Genomic DNA, 21,843 nt, shown 5'->3' with positions numbered 1-21,843 from the left:
TCAAAATCTCAACTTTAAATCATGAAAAGTTTCTTTAAACATCATTAAACTCATAATCAACTCATGAAAATTATTTCTAACTTCATAATCATACCTTAAAAATAGATTTATGCATGTGCATTCATAATTCAACTTAAAAGAATGTAATTTATGTAGAAACATGTTAGACTAATCATTGATAACAATTCAAAATGAAATTGAAATACCCAATGCAATTCATCAAAACTAGGGTTCATAAATCGATTAAAAATTAGAGGAAACTTGAGAAAACTTTGGGACTCCATGGGTGAAAGGAACCCATGGATAAATCCCCGCATACCTTTATTGAATTCACTAAGAATTGAATAAGAAACCTTAAAGAAATCTAAAACCCTAGCTTGAAGCTTGGAGAAGAATCCTTGAGAGAATTCTTGCCTTAGAGAATTTGGGATAGTGATTTAGAATGAGGGGAAATTTTAAAGAATTGGGTAGATATAAGCTTGCACATAGCCATAATCATTTCTAGGTTCATTGAACCAAACTTGGGAAAATACATAATTATCCTTCATTAAAAGTTCAAATTTGAATCTACGACTAGGGTCCTACGAGTCGTTCTCAAGTCTACGACACCTAGACTTAAGTCGTCATGTAGGCTTCTGAGAAGACCCTGATTTCAGGGTCTCTAATTCTTCCTTATAAGTCGTGTCAATGACTCATCAACTGGACTACGAGTCATAAACATGACTCGTCCTACATGGTATAAAAACCTAAAATTTGAGGGTCTCCAACTTGTCTTACAAGTCATGTCTACGACTCGTAAACTTTATTAGACTCATCAAATTTGTTCGCCCTATAAGTCCTAAAACCTACAAATATATAGGTCTCTGAAGTTTGTGTATAAGTCATCCTTATGACTCGTCAATAGGATGACGACTCACCCAGTTGAGTAGTAGGACCTCACATGAAAGAGTTTCTAGACAACTGCCCTCTATAACTCATTTCTACGAGTCGTAGAAACCTCTACAAATCATAGAGATGATCGTAAACTTAGATCCAGTCAACAATTTAGAAATTTCTCATTACTTCTAACTCTCCTACTTCTGGGGTCTTACAACTCCTAATAGTTGTCCAAGATTTATGTCAATGAAATAGTGAGGTTTCAAGGGTTTCTCCTTTCTATTATACCAGACCATGGAATGCAATTTATTTCAAAACTTTGGTGCAAGTTTCACGAGGAGTTGGGAACTCATCTCACTCTTAGCATAACTTTTCATCCTCAGACTGATGGACAGTCGGAGAAGATGATTCAAGTAATGGAGGACAAACTGTAAGAATGTGTGATTGACTTTGGAGGTCATTGGGATCAATTCTTACCGTTATGTGAGTTTTTATACAATAATAGTAATCACTCTAGCATTGGTATGGCAGCATTTTAGGCTCTTTTTAGGAGGGGATGTAATCGCCAATAGGGTGGTTTGAGGTAGGTGATTTGAAGCCTCTAGGTGTTAACTTGGTAAAGGAAGCTCAGGAAAAGGTGAGAGGTATTCAAACCAAGTTATTGGAAACCTAGAATAGATAAAAGAAATGTATAGATAGCAAGGTAAGAGAGATGACATTTCTGGCTGGTGAGAAGGTTCTATTGAAAGTGTTACCAATGAAGGGAGTCATGAAGTTTGGTAAGAAGAAAATCTTAGCCCTCAATATATCGATCCCTTTGAGGTTCTTGAACGTGTTGGCCCAATAGCTTACAGATTAGCATTGCTGCCCAGTTTTTCCGAAGTCTATCCAGTGTTTTTATGTATCTATGCTGAAGAGATACCATGGGTATGGGGAGTACATTATCAAGTGTGATTCAGTCTGTTTAGATAATAACCTTTAGTCAAATCTTATTCTTGATCATGATGTCCAAAACTTAAGGAAAATGGAAAGAAAATCAGCAAATGTTTAATGCAAGCATTTTCCAATTGAGGAAGCCACTTGAAAATCAAGAAATACATGTGATACAAGTACCTCACTTGTTTAAGGATTTAGGTACAACCGCTTTCTTATTTTAGATTATTTTTTCTTGTTTGAATATTCAGAGACGAGTGATAAGTAAATTGGTATCTATTATAATGATTCTTTTTGTCATTATGGGTGAGCTAGTTGTGAAAGAAATTGAGTGAGAAAACGTCTGCGGTAGTAATTTAAAATTTTTAGAATAGGCTAGGTTTAGACAATTTTTGAGCGAAGTGAATCCTAGGGAAATCTGAGAAAGAATTGGGTAAAATGTCTATGCTTGAGTTGGTTTTTCTATTAGCTAAGGTTTTAAGGAGTTCTTAGGACTTTTCAAAAGTGAATTCGGGTTAGTTGAACTCCTGATATAGAACTTGGTGTGAATGAGTTATTTTGGAATATTAAGGTTTGAAGGTGTGTTCCAAAATGAGCAATTTTTGGAGGATTTTTGAGTTTCTGTCCTATGCACATCGCTACAGCAGGTGAAACACCACCATAATAGGTAAATTAATTCTGGCTATAGTGGGTATTTCCACTACAGCGGTGGTGCTATAGAGGGATTGGGTCGCTACAGCAGAGTTGGTCGCACTATATGCAAAAAATTTCCCAAAAGTGTTCATTACTTTGCTAGTGCATTTTGGGGAAGACCAAGGGCGACCTATGGCAGTTTTCTTCTATTTTCCATCAAAATCATCCGTAAAAGATAAATAAATTACTCCCCTAACTTGGTACTTTGATTTTTAGGCCTTAGATGTGGTATTTGTGGCCCTAAGGGAGGGTTTGAGTTCATCCTAAGGTGGAAAAATATGGGTTTATGAGGAATTTTAGGTGTAAGACCTTGGGTTGCTTATAAAATGGTTATTCTTGATTTATTTGTCATAATTCACTAGTGTAATCACTAAATTGGTAGTTCTAGGTGAATTAATGGTAGGAAAGCCCTGGATTGGGTAGGCAGATCATTAATTTAGGTTAGGGTTTAGGATTAAGTTATAATCCAGGAATATTTAGGTCATTTGATTGATTGTTAGGTTGTTATTTTTAGGCCAAGAACAAGTTAGGCTTCATAACAAGGGGAAGGTTCAGGTTCAGTAGAGCTCTTAAGGTTTGATTCGAGTTAGGTAATGGTTGTTTTTTTCCAAGTTATGTAATGTATGCATGTTAACTATTTCTATAGTATTAGTTATACAATGCATGTTTGGAGAAAACATAAGGGATAAATGTGAATTGATATCGTATTGTCAATCTCATGCAATAAACTTGTTTAATTTGGTTATGTCTTTACAGATGTGGTTATTTCATTGTGATTGTGATTGTGTGACATATATGGTTCATTGGTTGGGTCGGGTACCATGCCTTGTATAGGTTCTACTATTGGTTGGATTGGGTACTATGCCTGGTACAGATTATCAATTTTCTCAGGTACCATGCCTAGTATGAGATACTATTTATTGGCTCGGGTACCACATCTGGTACAGGTTTTATTATCAGTTAGCTCAGTACTACACCTGATATAGGTTACTATAAGGTTGGATCAGGTACATGTTTGGTTATGTTTATATGTGTTTGTTCCTTGAGTGAACCAGCTTGTTTGTGATTATGTGAGACATGTTTTGTGTGATCGTTAAGTTAGGATTGCTAGTTGAGAGTCTTGTTATATTGGTGACTTTTTAATGTATGTGTTGTCCTATATTACTATGTTCTAGTTATATGTTTACATTCGAATATTTAGAGTTGGTCGATGATCCTATCAATACATTGTTGAGGTGTACTTATACTATACTTTCTCTTTCTTTGTTGAGTATAAAGCATATTTAGGTTGCTGCTATGACACATACGTCATGTGAATCCAAGAGCGAGCTACTTCTTCCAGGCTACTGTGGATTCATCTTTGATTCTTATTCCTTCTGTTTGGGCATAAACTCTCTTGTTCTTTTATTTTGGGGTTGCATCCGCATATTCTAGACTATTTAAAAGTTTTGGTACACGAGTTTCAAGTCTTAGGGGGGATTATTTCCGCAGGTGTTTTTTTTAATTACAAATCTTTGTTACAAATCTATGAAATGGTTTTCTTATATGTTTTAATGAGTTAAATATTGGTTAATAAATGGTTCTTCTACCGGGGATTTAGTGTGAGTGCCTCTCATGGTGGAATGAGTCATGACACCAACACACCTCAGGGGATCTGTGTCACGACCCCTATCTGTGGGGCTCTATTTTGGTTCGCTAAAGATTTTTGTTAGTCAAGGTGGGGGCCTCAATGCAATGGACCCTAAAATATGGCGCACAATCCACTTTTATGTCGAACAATCCATTTAAGTATTGAAATACTTCACAAATGATTTCCAATCATTCTAAAGGCCAAATGACTTGATTTTAAAGCTAAAAAGGACATGTTAGGCTATATAAACATGAAATACGTTTGGGAGGTATTACAATATCTCTCCTTTGGGATGATTGGTCCTTGAATGATGGTCAACACTAGAATGTTCGAACAAATTTAAATAATCAAGATTCACTTTGTTTGTCTGAAACTATACTTACAAATGTGAATTGAACTGCATCATATCAAGGTTTGAGAACCCAAAACTAGAGATTACATCAGCACGAGTACAAATACAGGAACTACAACATGAAAATTATGAAACAATAGCTTCTAAGATTTGTTATAAAGGAAGAACTATCACTTTAGATATTCTCATCAGGAAGAGTGAAGATATGTGGAAACCTAGCCTTTATATATTATTCAGATTCCCATATAGCTTCATCAGCTAACTGATTCTTCCATAAGACCTTAAATGACTCTACCTTTTTAGTTCTCAACTTACGAACCTGACAATCCAAAATATCAACCAAAACTTCTTCATATGATAAGATGTCTTTACGCCATCACTTTCTTTAGTAATGATGAGTAAGGATCACCAACAGACTTCTTTAGCATAGAGACGTGAAACACATGGTGTAGGGATGACAATTCCATAACTATATCTAATTCATAAGTTATGTTCCTAATCCTATTCACAATACGGTAGGGGATAACAAATCGGGGACAAGTTTTCCCTTTTTACCAAACCACATGATACCCTTCGTAGGCAAAACCTTCAAGAAAACTTAATCTTCTACCTCAAATGCTAAATGTCTTTTCCTCACATTTGAGTAATATTTCTTTTGATTTGAGTAGTTTTCAGTCGCTCCTAAATGACGTTAAATTTTTCATAACTTTGTGAACTAAGTCTGGACCTATCAACACGGCTTCATCCACTTTAAACCATCCAATAAGAGACCTACACCTTTGTCAGTATAGAGCCTTAAATGGTTTCATCTAAGTACCAAGTAGTAACTGTTATTATACACAAATTTAATAATAGGTAGGTGACCATTAGGGTAGAAATATACTAAAAACACTCTACAAACCTCCTTCAGTAACCATCCAATCCTAGGAAACTTCTAATATGTCGTAGTGAGGGTCTAGGACAAGTTTTCACTACATTAATATTTTGGGAATAAACTTGAATACCCTCACTGGATACAATATGACCAAGGAATATCACAGACTTCAACTAGAATTCACACTTAGAAAATTTAGCATACAACTTACAGTCCTAAAGAAGTATAATTCTAGGATGGAAAGTATGGTCCTCCTCACTATAGGAGTATATTAGAATATTATTGTGACACCCCGGAAATATTTTCGCAAAGACTCGAACATTTCTTCACGTGTGGGTAGACTCGGACCGGAGGAATTGTAATTCTACACATGAGTTAGGATTAATTCCTAAGTAATTGAAATGTGTTAGATGTGTTTAGGGGTCATAAGGGATCTCTAACACCAAGTCAAGTCCAAAGAACTTCAATCGATTAAGTTTTCGGACGAGTTAGTATAAGGGTCAACTTCAAACGACCATATCTCTTAGGATATAAATAACTGGGTGGCCCACAACCTACCAAATTAAAGGTCTTTGAGTCTTCTTTCCAAAGCCACAACAATTGCAATTTTTGGAGTTCAAAGTCAAAAGTTATGGCCATTTTACTACATACTAGTACTGCAGGAATTACAGGCCTGGGCAAAATTTAGGCTTGGCGCCCCACACCACTATAGCGTCAGAAAACAGCCTCAGTAGTTTGGGGCTTGGCGCGACGCGCCACTATTTGATGTGCAGGGTTTTAAGCCTATTTTGGCTTGGCGCTGCAGTGGCGCGACGCGCCACTATAGCGCCAGCAAGGTTTTTGCCCAATTTTTTAGATTTTTGAAGAGGGGCAACTTGGACTTTTCCCTAATTATATATACCCTATCCTTGAACGTTTTGGGACCATTTTTCAGTCCTCCCTCTCTCTAAAAAGCCCTAAAACTTTCCCTCTCTTCTTCTTCTTCTTCTTCTCTAAATCCTTCTCCAACAAAGATTGCCTTCAAGAGCTTCAAGAATTCAAGCCTTCCATTGAAGACCTAACATCAAGGTTTATTCAAAGTCTTCAAACAAGGTATGTAAGGCTAACCTAAAATATGGATTGAGTTCTTCCATATGCCCATAGATGTGTTGGTTAGGAGTTGTGAAAGAGTTGCACCTTCTAGAAAGGTTTCTTGAAAGTTTTCCCTAAACTATGGAATGTTTTTAGATACTAATGGTTGATTGATGATTTTAATGAATTGAGTTACTAAATAGTTATTTTTCATATTATTAACTACAAATGTATCTTTGTATATAGATTTATAGGTATTGACGATATTCTTGAGTTGAGTTTTGTTGAGAGTATGGGTTCATGTTTCATTCACATGAACCCAAGATGAGATTTCTTGTCATAAATGTCTTGAGGTTGAGATGGATAGTTGTGTCTATATATGTATTGATTGGAATGAAAAGAATGAATTAGTTAGTTAAGAATGTCCCTTTGATTCTATAAAATGAACATAGGACAAAAATAAGGATTTTGGAGTAGATGTTTGATGATTGATGTGATGATGATACTTGAAAATGATGTGATGATAATGTTTGATGATGATGTAAATGATAATATATGATGATGATGTGATGATGATGTTTTGATGACGATGTGAGCGATGACTTGAATGGTGCTTATTTAATATGTGTAGAATGATTGATGAAGAGGTGTATTGATGAGGATGTTATGTGATGGAGCGGATTGGAGTCTAATGTGATTATGTGATATGTGATTTGCATAATCTGAGTTGATTGGAGCCTTATGAGTATTTTGAAAAATAAAGGATCTTTTGAGAAGGAGTTTTAAATAAATGATTTGTGAGCATTTTTGCATAAATTATTTATACACTATTTTTGAGTTTAAGAAATGATTAGTTTCATCTATGATTTAAAAAGAGTTTAAGCATGAGTTGAGTTTGAGGAGTCTTTTAATTATTTTGAACACGAGTAATTTGATTATAAATGAGTTGAGCATTTTTACTTGTTAATATGTCTTATTGATCTCTTTAACCATGTGATTATGTTGCATAAGTCAATTTTCTTGAATGTGTTACTCCACTTGAGTTGTTGGGCTAAAAGCCATAGAGTTGTGATAAGTCCTGAGGAGATGTCATAAATGCTTATCTAAATGAGGCTTGATTGAGTTGATTTGAGGATGGAATTGACGAGTGGACAAGGTCCTAGATGAGACTTTCCATTATGACTTAATTGAGTTGAAATGAGAACAGAGTTGATGAGGTGGTAATGTTCCACATGAAACTAGCCGTGATGGCTTGTTTGAGATGATTGGAGGGAGTTTTATGAGCATAGAGTCATGGGAGGAGTATCGAGCACCGAAGCGGGTAAGAGTATAGTCCATACTCGAACCCCAGAAACTACGCCGCCAACATAGGTAGGGATGGAACCGTTAAAGTCGGATGCTTCCCATGGGATCGAACCGTTAAAGTCGGATGTTTCCCATTTATTTGTCCTGACATGATAGGACTTGACTAATCGATGGTATCCATGATTAGGGAGGTGTTCATGCCATGGCAAGGTATGGACGGATGTGGCAACAACGTCTGATTGTTGTACTATCACCGGATCATAGGTGATGGTTGTCGGATAAGAGAAACTCCCATTTAGGTCTTGATAGTGCTCCGAGTCAGTTGAGTTGAGTGGCTTATGAGTTAGTCCCGTCTAAACTATTTCTTGTTAGACTTAGGGCATTTGAGTGAGTTACTATATGCTTATGAGTTAGTCCTGTCTAAACTATTTCTTGTTAGACTTAGGACACTTGAGTGAGTTGTTACATATTTATTGAGTTGAGTCCATTGAGTTGATTGTTGAGTTGAGGGTATATGATCGGATTGGGTTAGACGAGTTGTGATTGGATTGTATATGATTTGGATGGATATATGAGTTGATTGGATTAGATGATATGTGATTGACTTCGAGTTAACAGTATATGATTGAAATGGGATTGAATGATTTAATTGCATTATATTGTACATGATTGGATTGGATTGTATGGTATATGATTGGTCTTTGTCTAAAAATGTATTCTTACTTTAGACTTATGACGCCTTATTTGAGTCTCTCTTATCTTTCTGATGTGAGATATTTGGATCGATGTTATTCTTCCTTGAGGTATGTTTCATTCTGCCATATTACATACTCGTACATTCCACGTACTGATGTCAATTTGGACCTGCATCGTTTCATGATGCAGAGACAGGTTTAAGAGATCATCAATAAGAGCATCATTGGGGATCTATTCACACTCAGCGTATTAGTGAGTCCTCTCCTACTTTCGAAGGACACCGCTTATGTAATCTTACATCGAGTTAGCCCTTTCCATTTTTATTTGAGATAGCCATGAACTTTTCATTGGCACCAATTAGATAGTAGTGATAGAGGCTTCATAGACTAGATAGTGATGGGTCGATTGAGTACTTCTATCTTTGAGTTATTCTTGTCAAACTATTTTTAATGACAAATATTTTAGTTGATCTGTTGGCCTCTGACCTTTATTCTTCGAGTTGGATGGGTGATTTGAGTTGCCCGCTAAATTATTCTTTATTTTTAAACTTTCCGCTGAATGAATGAATGAACGGATGTGTGATCAGGCTATGTGGTTCGCTTGGGAGCCAGAAATGGTTTCTGAGTGCCGGTTACGTCTAGGGTACCCTCTCGGGGCGTGACAATTATCTATGAAGGAAATTACGAGCATGTGAGGTATTTCTTGAACATTCTATTCATGATATCCATAAAGGTTGTGGGAGCATAGTTAGACCAAAAATCATGACAAAGAAATTGGAAGTGACCATATCGAGTACGCAAAGTTTTCTTTAGTATGTCACTTTCTCTGACCTTCAGCGAATGATAACCGGATTTTAGATCATTCTTTGAAAAGCATGTAACACCCTAATTTTATTTGAACATTTCATCAATTTTAGGGAGGGGATACTTATTCTTAATGGTGACCTTGTTCAACTGATGGTAGTAAATGCACATTCTAAGGAAATTGTCTTTCTACGCATAAAGAGAACTGAGGCACCCCATGGAGATCCACTTAGTCTAATATATTCCTATCAAAGAGGTTTTAAAACTATTTCTTTAGCTTTTTTAAATCAGGCAAGAGACATTCTATATGACGGAATAGAGATAGGCTGAGTATAAAAAAGATGTTTATCCTAAGGTTTATTTCCTTGTAAGGAAGGACTCCAAAAAGATCATCAGAAAAGATTTTTGGGAACTCATTGACAATAGGAACTAATTGAAGAGATGGTGCTTTGAAACTAGAATCCTTAATCCGGACTTAGTGATAAACCCTTTGGAAATCATACTTAGTGATAAATATACCCTTTGAAAATCATATTTTTGTCCCTAAGATATGAGATAAATCAACCCTTAGGCACAATAGGACTACCTTCCCACTCTATGACAGGTTTATTAGAAACTAAAATCTCACAACTTGAGGTCTACAAAAAACTAAGGCATAACAAGAATACGAATAGTCCACATCTAGAATAACATCAAAATCTACCATGTCTAACTCAACCAAGTCAGTTGTGATATCTTTATGATAGACTGCTATAGTACAATTTCTAGAAACTCGACTAGCCGTGATAGACTTACCAATATGAGTAGAAACAAAGAAGGGCTCTAGAAATTATTTATGAATGATTCCAAACTTCACATTAATATAGGGGTTACAAATCAAAAGGTTCAAGCAACACATATACATCAAAGGAGAATTTTTTTGACAAATCAATAACAGTATCTGAAGAATTCTCTTGATTCTAACTGGACAAGACATACAAGAGATTTTGACCTCCACCTATAAGTATAGTAGAACCATTTAGGAGCAATACAACATATTGGAGCAATGATGAACTGGTCTCTAATGCACCCCATTGACATGCCTTGCAAAGGGAAATATTTTAGGAAGTTATACAATTGGACATACTTGAAACATCCTTCATTACTATAGAGTCACTCATACGGATGATTATTTTCACACTTATTACAGGTAGGGTAAGAGAACTATTATGCAACATTGCCTTGAGACTGACAGCCTAGTGGTTCTCTAAATCTCTGATCATTTCTATACTTGGGTGTTGGTGCACTGAATGATGATAGGGATGGTCCAAATGACCTCTTATGAAAGAATGATTGGTTCCTATTATCGTTCCTCTGGTGAATAATCTCATTGTTTGCTTATTTAACTCCCTTACTCTAATTTTCTTCCCTTTCCTTCAGCTTTTCTTCCTCAACCTGCTTGGCATAAAACATAAGTCTAGATATATCCATGTCATTAATTAGCAAATCTCCCTTACACTCCTACGTCACATACTTAGAAACTTCTAACACAAATTTTATTATCTAGCTCTCATGCCACACTATCTACGGACCATAGAGAGATAAATGGGTGAACTTGAAGCTTTGTGCTCTATCATGCTCATGGTCCCTGCTTGAGGTTCAAAAATTCATCACCTTTGGATTCCCTCAACTCAAGAAGGAAGAATGATCAATATTATCTATGAACTTTTTATTTAGCAGACAATGCATCCTCACAATAAGCCCCTTTTCATTACTCATATCATAAGCTCACGATTTTTTCAACTGGTAGGAGGCAAGTTCAACCTTCTATGTATAATTGGAATGCATCACACAAAAAATATTTTGGATATCATTAATAAAGTTCTAAGGGTTCTCAACAAGATTGGACCCTGGTAATTTTGGAAGATTCATTTTGAGAAATTCACAAATTCTGGAGGTGTCGGAGGAACCTTGAGAGCTTAAGAAGGGGATACTCCCTGCCGGCTATATTGGGCTATCACTAGCTGTGTGAGCATTATTTCTAAACTTATCATTAGTAACATCAATGTAGGTAGATTGTGTAGTAGGTGTACTGTACCCCTTTGTGAACCAAATGGTATGGTGGAGCCTTAGTGCTAGAATTATGGCCAGAAGAACATCCTTCATTTCTAGTTTTAATCATGTGAGATGGTGGCATCGTAGTGGAACTGACCTCAACACTTGTAGTAGCTCTCTGACTACCATTTCTCTTCGGAGGCATGATTTGAACACGCATGAGTTAAAATAGATCGATAGAGTTGAAGTCCATCGCACGAACTAGAATATGAAAGAAAAGTAGTATTTCCTAAAGCCCAGTATATTATAAGTGTGGCGCACTTCACACCCATAAGAAGGACCTACTAGATGCCGCTCTATAGACATCTTAGGACTCTTGAACTTAATATTTTGATACCAAGTTTTTCATGACCCAATTCAATGTCCTAGAGGCGATTGGAACTGTAACTACTATCGGCTCTAAGTGAACTTTTGATCTAGCAGGTTATAAGATTGAACATTGAATTATGTGGAAGATGTGAAATAATAAGTATGAAAAAACTTTTGAAAAATAAAATAGTCTCTATCATCAATGTTGAAAACAACTAGAACAATGTCAAATACTAAAATTATTAGTATCTAATGAAGCAACTAATGTTTGAACTGAATAAGTATATCCGGACAAGGCCCCCGACTACCTTTAAACAAAATATCTAAGAACTAAACTATAAATTAATCAACAATAACCTGAATATGAGGAGGATTCACCATAAGTTTAGTGCGAAGAACTTAGTGGAATGTCTGACTGTGGGCCTAAATCTTAGAGTCGGGATCTACATCATAAAATGATATAGCTTAAAGAAGCGCCGATACATTAAATGAAGAGAGTTAAATCTGAGATATGTGAGATAATCATTTAAAATTCGCAATAAGCTGATTGCAAAAAATAAGATCTTAATTGAAAAGCTAAGACATGTATTAAAGCTGAATATCTAAAATAATATCATAGCTAGTATATGCATAAAAGATTATAATCAATACTTTAAATAAAGAAAATACAATATTTTCTATTTGAAGAGTTTCTTTTAACCGACATATACCATGTTAGCTTATGATGTCCAACTTCTAATCAGTTAGGGAGGGCTCTATACCTCTTCAGGACATAGAACTTGATTAAACTGTGGATCCAAAATTAAGCCTCTTAGGTTGAAGAGAAGTCTTCCAACTAGTTGTATGATCCTAACCTATGATGGTAATGTAGTTCTGGGGCATGAGTAATCTAACCCATGTTCTCTTGGTATTAAATAATTCTTTTAAAATTATATATGATCATAATATATCATGTAAAATAACTAAAGTCATAGCATGAGTCTTTGCTGAAAATTTTGTTCTGTAAAAATGGCCTATGCTCAATTTCTGTATTTAATATCAACTTCTGTCTTTCATGAACATTAAGTTTTCCTTTCAAAACTACTTTTTGAAACAAATATGGTGAAAATCAATGAAAAGCATTACTTCAAAATCAGAAAGTAAGGTTTTCAAGATTTCTAAAAACAAATCCAAGGAAACATAAGTTGCAATTCGAAAATATTGAATTGGAGATTTGAGATTGGAACCCTACTTTAATTTTAAGTAATATAAGACTTTATAAGTCATGGATATGGGGATGAACGGAGTTTCCAACACTAAATCTATACATACCTGAAAGAAGACAAGAATTTGAATGAAGCTTTTTTGAAACCCTAGAATTAGCTTCTAAGAGACCATGTGTCTTGGAGGCTTTTCGGTAGAATGGATGAGGGATGTAACATAACTTTTTCTGCATTTCATTTTTTTATGCAATTAGAATTACATAGCTTACAAGAACATCTATCAACCCATGACTTTGAAAATGTCAAGTGACATTGCATGTCTTATAAATCCTTTAACGTCTTCAAGAAATTCATCTCTCATTCTCCCCACGAATTTCATTAATTCTATTATACATCCATTTATCTATAAAAAAAATATAAAAATTCAATTAAAAATTAAATTAATTTATTTTTATTGATAATTAAATTAAATCATTTATTGTTTATTATATATTGGGTAATCAATAATTATTACAAAAAACATATACACCACTAAATTAATATGTAAATTTCTTTTATTATAATTTAATTCTCGATAATATTATTAATTTCGAAGTTTTACTTTGGATGAATAAGTAATAGAAAATGTATGAATTAGTGGAGACTTAAAGATTATAATTTAACAAATGAAGATATTTTATCTCCTATTGTGGTGAATAATATGACTTTCTAACTTTGCTTCTAACTCAATCATTAAGTTTCAATTTCTAAATCAATCTATAAGTTTAAATTTCTAAAAAAAAGTCTTCTAACAATTTTATATTTTCCTACCAAAGGGAAATTTTACAAAGGGAATGAAATCAAATCTTACAAACATGAACAAAGTAATTATCTTTCTGACCAAAGGAAATTGCATATACATATCTTAAAATTAACCACAGTACTTTCTAAATAAGAAACACAAATTCTAAATTCATAAGCAATTTCGAATGATATCAAGAATAAACATGAACAAATTTTCATATTCAAGAACATAACATTCGTCCAATTAAATCTAATACTAACAGTGAAATCTAACCATAACATTAACAATTTGAAATCTAATCATTTTAACAATATGTAAAAATGAATCTAACAATGTAACAATAAAATATAATAATAATATTCACAATGCATGTGACAAATTAACAAACAAATCTAACAATTTAACTACCAGAAAAATCTAACAATAACATGAACAATTTAATTGAAAATTTTTAAAACCCTAAGCTTGAAAATTCGGGCTAAAACAGTAGAAATAGAGGGGAAATGCTGGTGGAGGAATGGGGGTGGTTGATGGAGGAGAGCCGGTCTCGTGGAGGTGTGCCAGTGGACAGAAGGTAGGGTGATTGCCGGAGAGAGAAGAGAAGAGAAAAGAGAAAAAAAGGGGGGAAAAACCTATCTGTGTAAGCTATCTAATTAAAAAAATCAACGGACGGGTTCGGTTAGTTTGTTGATTTTTTAACTAAATGAGTTGATCCTAACTTGACCAATAATGGACGGACAAACCGACCATGTCCATCAGTTTTGATTAGAATAAATTGACTTTTATATTATTATTATCTTTATTTTTAAAAAAATATATATTATATAAAAATAACAATTATGTTCGTTGGTTATTCTATTTTTATCGCGGTAAATGTAATCTGCACAAAAAGATGCAAAATAAAACGATGGACAAATCGACCCTGTTTATCAATCCTGAAAATATTTTTTTAAAAAAAATTAAGAAAACTGATGGACAGTATTGGTTTGTCCATCGACTTGTATGACCGACCCTGTCTATCAAATTGAGTCCTTCAAATTTTGAACTGATTTTAGTAGTGTCTTCAACTTCGTAAAGGGATGTTACCTGAAAGACAATAGTACGTTCTTTCATGATTGGATGTCACTTGCGACTTTTCATGATAAGATGTGTTTGTTGAAACACAACCTTTTGTATAAACAAGATCGGTCGCATAAGTTTATTGTTCTATAGAGCGAAGAACTATCACGATCCCGATCCGTCGTGACTGACACCCTCTCTAACTCTCTGGTGGGAGAACCATTCTAACAGCCCAACAAATCGTAATGTATACACAAGTTTAAAGATGCAGAAGAAGGTTTAAATCAAAGATAAATGATGAGTTCCCATAAACTCAGAAACCAACTAGTTAGCAACCCAAATTATGCGGAAGTAAACACACCCTAGGAACTGAAAGTCCTTCGTACCAAAACTCTAACTAATAATCAATATAAGAAGGGAAATACTCCTAAAACCAAAGTCATAATACTAAAACAGAGACTGGAATCTTAGTCCTAGAAAAGGGACTAGAGCATAGAAGAGTCAATGGTAACTTGAAACAAACAACTTACCCTTGAACTCGAACAAGCTCACTCTTCTAACCGAGGTCTCTCCGCAGCCGGCTGAATATACTCTGTACTCAACAAAATGGAAGAGCAAGATAGTATCAGTATATAAAAATAATGGTCTACTGGTGGGATCACACGTTAGCTAGTAAGTGAATCATAGACAAGTAACTTCAACACAATAGGCATATACATATACAAAATAAGACAACTAATCTCAAGTTCAACTATATTTCAGTAATATTACAACTCAATACCCTCCACATACTATAACTTCACATGAAAGTCTCTTAGGGGATCTACAAACAATCAACTTTGTGTCGGAATGTGATACCCAATTCAAATATGTGTCGGAACATGACACTCGATCCAATTATGTGTCGGAATGTGACAGTCGATCCAAATATGTGTTAGAATGTGACACCCAATCCAATCATACCACAATCACAATAACATTCAATATTTACAGCATTTATATCACCAAGAATAGGTTCATCATAAAACCAGGCCAGCAAGTGATCATTTCACACATAATCTAGCATGTTTCCCTATTCATATACACACATGAATATCATGAAGCAATTTAACAATTATATGAAACACATACGGGAAACTAGACCATCACCTTCCTCAAACTCAAGCTTCAACAACTTTACAACGCAAGAGCCTTCCCTTTTTGGGTTCGTTCTTCTCGTTCTTGTTCTAGAAAATAGTAAATATATATAAAGGATCAACACAATGGCCTAACTATAATGAAATATAACACAATTCACACCCTAGGCCAAACCCATGATCCTAACCCCACCCTAGGGCTATTTTCCATGATTAGCGTCAGTTCAAATCCTCCCCCGATGATTATCAACCATACTTTCTAGGTTCTAGAAATTAAAGTATGAATGTAGAAAGTAAAATCATTACCTTAAGCGTGAAAATCCATGGAAAATTGATATAATTTTCTCTAGGTCTCCTCTCAAAGTCCTAGAAACTGATTTTACAAAAAATGACTATTTTTGTCACTACTTAAGTCATGACTACCCCGCTCTAGTGGGACCCATCTTGCTCTGGCAAAAATAATCATGCTCTAGAGAGATATGAAAAAAATGTGAGCTCATAGTTTGTGATCCAAGCACCCATTTCACAACAAACCCCCCTCCTAAGGATATATTAAAATATACTCTTTTCGCCAACTTCGATTCTGGGAGTTTTACTCGCTCGAATGCAATACGGAGAAGCCGTAATTATTTTGTATCATCTTGGATATTATCCTGTCCAATAAAATTAGAGATTTGACCTCTCATATTTAACATGATCACCCTAGACTTCACCTGACTCAGAATTCATCCAAGTCTGGCCCAGGCTAAGTTTTTTCGAAGTTACTACCTGAAGATTTCTTACCCGAAATCCTTCCCCATTGACCTATTCCTAATGATGGGGATAGGTTATTATAATAGATACCAATTTACCCATCGCTCGTCCCTGAGTGACTAACTAGGAAAAATAGGGCTAAAGTAAAGATAGAGTAGTACCTATTTCGTCGAACAGTTAAGGATACTTGTCTCGCATGTCTTTTTCAGTCTCCCAAGTAGCTTCCTCTACCGATTGATATTTCCATTGCACTTTAACCATATTGATCTTCTTAGTCCTCAACTTCCGTACATCACGATCAAGAATTGCAACTGGCTCCTCCTCATACTAAAGTTCCTTATCTAATAACATCGAGTCCTATTTAATGATGCAATCCCTATCCCCATGGTACTTTTACAGCATGGACACTTGAAACACCAGATGTACCCTAGAAAATCTAGCTGGTAAAGACAATATGTGCTCCACTAGCCCTACTCAGTCAAGAATTTAAAAAGGGTCAATATAGCGAGGGTTGAGTTTGCCCTTCTTGCCAAATCTCATCACCCCTTTAATGGGTGACACTTTTAGAAGTACTTTCTCACCAGCCTCGAATGTCATATCCCTTACTTTTCAGTTAGTGTACACCTTCTGACTACTTTGAGCCGCTAGAAACTTAGCTTAGATGCTTCTTACATTATCTTGAGCATCCCTCACTAAGTCAATCCCTAATGACTCCACTTCCCCAGCTTCAAACCACCCTATCAGAGACCTATATCCCCTCCCATATAGGGCTTCGAATGGTTTCATATCAATATTGGAGTGGTAGCTATTATTGTAGGAGAACTTACACAAGAGCAAAAACTTGTCCCAATATCCCCCAAAGTCTATAACACACGCCCTCAACTTATCTTCCAGCACCTGGATAGTCCTTTCTAACTGTCCGTCTATCTATGGGTGGAAAGTTGGGCTGAAAGTGAGTTGACTACCCAACTCTTCGTGCAACTTACCCCAAACTACTTGATCTTAATCTCTTCTATAAAAGTGGGCCTTAGATCAACTCCGCCCACTATCCCACCTTTCTCTGAGATGCCTAGTCTCATGAACCTGGCCTCCAAGGCCTAAATCTCTCTAGTCAGAGGCCACTTAAGAGCCCCCAAATAAGCTAAACTGCCCATGCTCATCGGTTTCTGGCTCAATGCGTCTACTACCATATTAGCCTTACCTGGATGGTACTAGATAGTGACATCATAGTCTTTAAGAAACTCCATCCACCTTGGCTGCCTCAAATTCAAGTCCTTCTGGGTGAATATATGTTGTAAGATGCGTTGATCAGTAAAAACCTCACACTTTACACGGTACAAATAATGTCTCCAGATTTTCGGTGCAAACACTACCGCTGCCAACTCCAAGTCATGAGTCAGATAGTTCCTCTCATGCACATTCAATTGTTCCAAAGCATACGCTACAACATTCTTATCCTATATCAACACAACACCCAAACTGGAATGTGAAGAATCACAATAAACAATGAAGTCTTTACCTTCACCGATAGGGTCAGAATTGGTGTTGTGGTCAGAAGAGTCTTGAGGTTTTGGAAGTTATCTTCACACTTGTCAGTCCACTCGAATGGCACTTCATTTTTCAGTAAACTTGGTCAAGTAAGTAGCAATAGAAGCAATTTTTTTGACAAACTAGCGATAGTAACTGGCCAGCCCCACAAAACGCCTAACCTCGGTCACAAAGCTGGGTCTTGCCCTATTCTTAACCGCCTCAATCTTTTATGGGTCCACCATTACCCCTTCTTTTGAAACAAAATGACCTAAAAAGGTAACTGAAGGTACACAAAATTCACATTTAGATAATTTTGCATACAATCTTTGTCTTCCCAAAACACCCAACATAATTCGAAGATGATTTGCATGCTCGTGTTCACTCTTTGAATATACCAATATATCGTCTATAAACACTATCACAAATAAATCCAGGAATGGTTTGAACACCCCATTCATCAAACTCATGAATAATGCATGTGCATTAGTCAACCCAAAGGACATTACTAAAAATTCATACTGCCCATACCTAGTCCTAAAAGCTGTTTTGGGCACATCCTCAAGGCTAATTTTCAGCTGATAATACCCAGACTTGATATCAATCGACTGAAGAAACTTGCAACTAGTCAAAAAGGTCATCAATACGAGGAAAAGGGCATTTATTTATGATGGTGGCCTTATTCAGTTGTTGGTAGTCAATGCACATTCTTATACTACCATTGTTTTTCTTGATAAACAACACAGGAGAAACCCAAGAGGAAGCACTAGGATGAATGAACCCCTTATCAAGAAGCTCCTGAATCTAAACCTTGAGCTCTCTCAACTCTACCGGAGCCATACCGTAAAAAGGAATGGAAATTGGATGGGTACCCAGCTCTAGTCAATACAGAAATCTATATCTAGGTTAGGATGCATATCGGGCGAGTCTGGGGGGAAAACTTTCAAAAATTCACACACTACTAGAATAGACTCAATGGTAGAAGACTCTACCTCCACATTCTGGATATGGGCCACATAAGCAAAACAACCCTGCCCTATTATTTTTCTAGCCTGGAGAAAGGATATGACCTTAGCTAGCTTAGACTTGTACACCCCATCCCACTCTAACCTTTCCCTCCCCGGGATCTCTACAGCTACATTTTTTGCATTACAATTAAGTACAACAAAGTAGGAGGACAACCAAGTCATGCCTAAGATCACATCAAAATCTGTCATGTCTAAGATCACTAAGTTAAACCAAGTCTGGTATCCCATAAACACAACAAAACAAGCACGATACACATGAGTGACTAATACTGACTTTCCAAAAATGGTAAAAACATGAATAGAGGCATCCAATATATCACACACTGCATCAAAACCCAAGGCATATTTCACAAACATAAAAGAATAAGTAGAACCCAAATCAAATTGTCACGACCCCGACCCGCCGGTACTGGCACCTATAATACTTATTCTAGTGGGAGAACTATTTCTACAGCCCAGCTTATCAACTTAAGAAGTGAATATTAAAAATCTTGCAGAAGAAGGAATATAACTAGAAAAATCATACTAAGATCCCATAAACTTAGCCAATAATTTTAATAACTACGAAAATACGGAAGTCAACACATCCTAGGAACTTAAAGTCGTCTGTGCCAAAAACTAACCAGTGTCAATAAAAATAGGGAAATACTCCCCAAACAAAAGTCAAAATACTAAAACAGTGTCTAAACATCGAAGTCCCCCAAAAAGGACTAAGATTAATGGAAAAGTCCACAGCAGCATGACAGAATAGATCACCCTTAGACTGAACAAACTTTTAATATTCCAACCGAGGTCTCTCCGCAACCGACTGAATATGCCCTGTACTCAATAAAAAGGAAGAGCATAGTATCAGTATGCAAATACAATGGTGTATTGGTAGGATCAAACGGTTAGCCAGTAAGTGGATCATAGACAAGTAAATTCAACACAATAGCCATATACATATACAGAATAAGTTAACCAATCTCAAGTTCAATTATTATTAAGCAATATCACAACTCAATAGCTTCCACATGCTATAACTTCACACCAAGGTCCTCTCAAGGGGCCTACAAATAATCAACTTTGTATTGGAATGTGACACCCAATCCAATTATATGTCAGAACGTGACACCCGATCCAAATTATGTGTCAAAATAAGACACCCAATCCAAAGGTACCAAAATCACAAATACATTCAGTATTTACAACATTTATATTACCAAGAACAAGTTTATCATATAAACAGGCCAGCAAGTGATCATTCCACACATAATCTAGCACGCTTCTCTATTTATATATATACATGCATATCATGAAGCAATTTATAAGTATATGAAACATATACGGGAAACTAGACCATCAGCTACCTCCAATTCAAGCTTCAACAACCTTACAATGCAAGAGCCTTTCTTTTTTGGGTTCGTTTTTCTAGTGTTTGGTCTAGAAAATAATAAATACATATAAAGGATCAACACAATAACCTAATTATCACAAAATATAACATAATTTCACACCCTAGGCCAACCCTTGATCCTAACCTTACCCTATGGCTAATTCCCACCATAGATTTTAAGTTCAAATCCTCCCCCAAAAATTACCACACATACTTTCTAGTTTCTAGAAATCAAAGTATGAATCTAGGAAGTAAAAACCTTACCTTAAGCTTGGAATTCAGTGGGAAATTTGTAGAATTCGCCCTACGTCACATCTTGAAATTTTAGAAATTAATTTTTCAGAAAAAGACCATGGGTGAACTTTTTCACGATTGTCCCATTCTAGCGGTCCCATTCTGGCAGGAATAATCCACGCTAGGGGGATATACGAAAACACTCAGCTCAGATTTTGTGCTCCAAGCTCCTATTTCACAACACACCCCTTCCAAAGATGTATTAAAATTATACCCATCACGCCAAATTTGATTCCAAGAGTCTTACTCGCCTAAATGTGATTTCGCGAAACTGTGAATGCTCCATATCGTTTTACTATCGGCCTATCCAATCAATTATATATTTGACCTTCCATCCTTCACATGAACTCCCTCGACTTTATCTGACACAGAATTCATCCAAGTCTGGCCTAGGCACAAATTTTTTGAAGTTACTACTCGAAGTTTTTTGACCCAAAATCCTTCTCCATTGTCCTATTCCTAACGACGGAGATAGGTCATTACAATAGATACTAATTTATCTATCACTCGTGCCCGAGTGACTAACTAGGAAAATTAAGGCTAAAATAAAGATAGAGTAGTACCTATTTCGTCGAACAGTTGATGATACCTGTCTCGCATGTCTTTCTCAATCTCCCAAGTAGCTTCTTCTACTGAATGATGTTTCTATTGCACTTTGACCATATCGATCTCCTTAGTCCTCAATTTCTGGATGTCACAATTAAGAGTTACAACTGGCTCTTCTTCATACTGAAGTTCCTTGTCTAATAACATTGAATCCCATTTAATGATGTAATCCCCATCCCCATGGTACTTTTTCAGCATAGACACATGGAACATCGGGTGTACTCCAGGAAAGCTAGGTGGTAAGGGCAGCCTATACGCCACTGACCCTACCTAATCAAGAATTTCAAAATGGCCAATCTAACAAGGACTGAGTTTGCCCTTCTTGCCAAATCTCATCACCTCTTTAATGGGTGATACTTTTAGAAGTACTTGCTCACCAGTCTCGAATGTTATATCCCTTACTTTTCGATCAGCATACTCTTTCTAACGACTTTGATTCCCTA

The 21,843-nt window shown here is 35.9% G+C and overlaps 1 protein-coding gene across 1 annotated transcript in view; it reads right to left on the bottom strand.

The window, feature by feature from the left end:
- The window catches only part of LOC129899929 (uncharacterized), a 28,792-nt gene that overhangs the window by 6,444 nt on the left and 505 nt on the right, over window positions 1-21,843 (bottom strand). The window lies entirely within an intron of this gene.

This window comes from Solanum dulcamara, chromosome 8 (genome assembly GCF_947179165.1).
Source record: "Solanum dulcamara chromosome 8, daSolDulc1.2, whole genome shotgun sequence".
NCBI lineage: Eukaryota > Viridiplantae > Streptophyta > Magnoliopsida > Solanales > Solanaceae > Solanum > Solanum dulcamara.
This window is presented reverse-complemented; position numbering and strand designations above follow the sequence as displayed.